Raw genomic sequence first — 2624 nt, 5'->3', positions numbered from 1 at the left:
TGTGTGTGTGTGTGTGTGTGTGTGTGTGTGTGTGTGTGTGTGTGTGTGTGTGTGTGTTTATATGTATACAGATATTATATGTATTATATGCAACAGAAGCAGTGTTAGATTAGAATAACCACCTGTACATCATACTTAATGTAAATATATCATGAATGGCAAATTAACTCTTATTGATTTATTGTTTAAAAACCCCAAAATAGCTCAATAACAGAGGGAAAGCGTGCTTCAGGGGCAGTGAGAATGCTAGATATGCATTTCTGTCTTTTGGATCGTATCAGCAGCATGTCTTCATTGACATTCTGCAGATACGTAGCTTTGATACGTAGCATTGACACCTGCATGCTACGATAAAATCTGTAACTACTGACATAAGAAAATAATGGTTGAAAAATCATTGGTGCTGTAGTCAGCCGCGCGGATGAATAAAAATTGATACATGCAGTAGCAGAAGTATTAAATTAAATTATTCATCTGCATATCATACTTAATGCAGATATATCGAAAAAGGCAAGTTACTGTCGGGAGAAAATATCTCTTACAAATCTTCTGTTTAAAAATGCAAATATATATGCGTACATTTGAAACCATCCACTCAAGAAAAGCGGGTGCTTACCGTCACCTCTTTTAAGATTCTCCGACGAGTCTAGTGCACCTGAGCATTGTATATATTATGCAAGGGTAGAATAAAACTTTTATTATATCATCATACATAAAAAGTCATTTTCTTTTCTCCCGAAAGAGCTTCTCCAAACTTCAAACAAAATCAGAAATTCATATGTAATGCAAAGAGAGAGATTATAGTATCAAAGTCCTTATACGAAAAAGTTCTACGGAACCATGGGCACACACTGAAGTAACATTAACATCGGCTCATGGTTCCGTAGAACTTTCTTGTCTAGGGGCTTTGATACTATGGTCTATCTCTTAGAAAATTCCTACTGGATTTCTGAAATCCGCATGGCGGTTCCACAACCAGAAACCAATAGCCAAGGCCGAAGGGAGACAATCATTAATCTTAGTGATGCTTTGGTGACCGAAAGATAGCAACGCGGCCGAAGATCGATGGACAATGGCAAAGGGAGATAATCACCTAGTGTTTTACCCTTAAAAACGAGGCTTTTCCTCCTCCATGTTTTAAAGAGGTCTCAGGCCAGCAGTGTTTGGTGTCCGAAGATACGCCGTAAGGCTAAACCCCCTATGAGCGAGAAACCAATGTTTGGTGTCCGAAGATACGCCGTAAGGCTAAACCCCTTATGAGCAAGAAACCCATGGTGACCTCATAAACCGGCCTACCCCACTATAATATATATATATTATTAGTTTAGATCATAAGATAAGGCAGAATGTCAGAAAGTCGAACTTTAAATTATCTAAAATTTAGAATACGAACGTTTGAAAGACAGAATATTTAGAACACCAAAGATAGCATTGTTTTAGGGAAAAAATAACAAGAGAAGCGGTCTTAAAAGATATCTATTTTCAGTTTTAAATGGGATTTACTGTAGTATATTAAGTTGTTTTTTTATGCTACGTAAGAACAAAGGCAAGTGAGATACGGTGTGCATATTTAATTATGAAAAATATTATATGTGCAGTGATGCAATATGGAAGACGTAGCTCGTTTACATTACAGCTTCCAGTTGTGGCCTGAACTACAAAGGGTATATTCCTTCCATCTTATTCTATGCGAAACGGAGAAAGACTTGAAGAATAAAGAAAATAGTTAAGTCTTGGTTGAATAACAACAACGAGAATAAAATTAGAAATGCTTGAATTTAAATGGAGGAAACGAAATCAAACACCTACCTTTATAAGAGGAAGTTTTCATAATTGACAGCGAACTATACTGGAAACTGCAAGCAAAACAACAAAAAGATAATGCTCAAGTCAGAAATAGTAATCAGAATGGAGTTCAATGTCTACCCTTTACAGTTAACTACTCGCGTTATTGATTTCTTTTGATTGACAAAGCAAAATTTATATAGCCTTCATTACGACTGCATCAGCTATAGCATTATAAAAAGAGGCTATAATGCATATATATTTTAAAATAAATCTAATCAATTTATTTAGATGTATTAATGAAAGTACAACACAGTGTTGGGAATAGGACAACAATGAGGAGCTTTGATTGATGTTCATTCAAAATTTATGACTTTATGCGACTGAAAATCGGTAAAGCAAACGTTGGTGTATAATGGGGAAGATAGAAACGATTCAGATGCATCTCTGACCTCTTTATTTACTTTGCTTGCCAAATTTCTTATGCAATACATAAAAACAGACTCACATTGTATACACACACATATATATATATATATATATATATATATGTATGTATGTGTGTATCCTTTAAGTTCGTTTACGGGAAACGTCTTGAGTGAGCATATAAAATCTATGTTATGTCGGCTATGGCTTAGTGATTCCAACTTGCGAGAGCAGTTTTATGGGATCTTACCGAGTTGTGCCGATAGAACGTAGGATAAATATAGTAATAATAATAATAATGAGAAGAAGAAGAAGAAGAAGAAGAAGAAGAAGAAGAAGAAGAAGAAGAAGAAGAAGAAGAAGAAGAAGAAGAAGAAGAAGAAGAAGAAGAAGAAGAAGAAGAAGAAGAAGAA

At 35.1% G+C, this 2624-nt stretch overlaps 1 protein-coding gene across 1 annotated transcript in view; it reads right to left on the bottom strand.

The window, feature by feature from the left end:
• LOC106867387 (glutamate receptor ionotropic, NMDA 3A) overlaps nt 1-1858 on the bottom strand; it is a 287389-nt gene extending 285531 nt beyond the window's left edge. Inside the window, exon 1 of the mRNA XM_052969128.1 lies at nt 1810-1858. The gene's annotated coding sequence lies outside the window, so the exon portion shown is untranslated. The remainder of the gene's footprint in view (nt 1-1809) is intronic.
• Nucleotides 1859-2624: the final 766 nt, after the last annotated feature.

Source organism: Octopus bimaculoides, chromosome 7 (assembly GCF_001194135.2).
Source record: "Octopus bimaculoides isolate UCB-OBI-ISO-001 chromosome 7, ASM119413v2, whole genome shotgun sequence".
In the NCBI taxonomy this organism is placed as follows: Eukaryota; Metazoa; Mollusca; class Cephalopoda; order Octopoda; family Octopodidae; genus Octopus; species Octopus bimaculoides.
The sequence above is the reverse complement of the archived record's forward strand: the minus strand, read 5'-3'. Positions and strand labels throughout refer to the sequence as shown.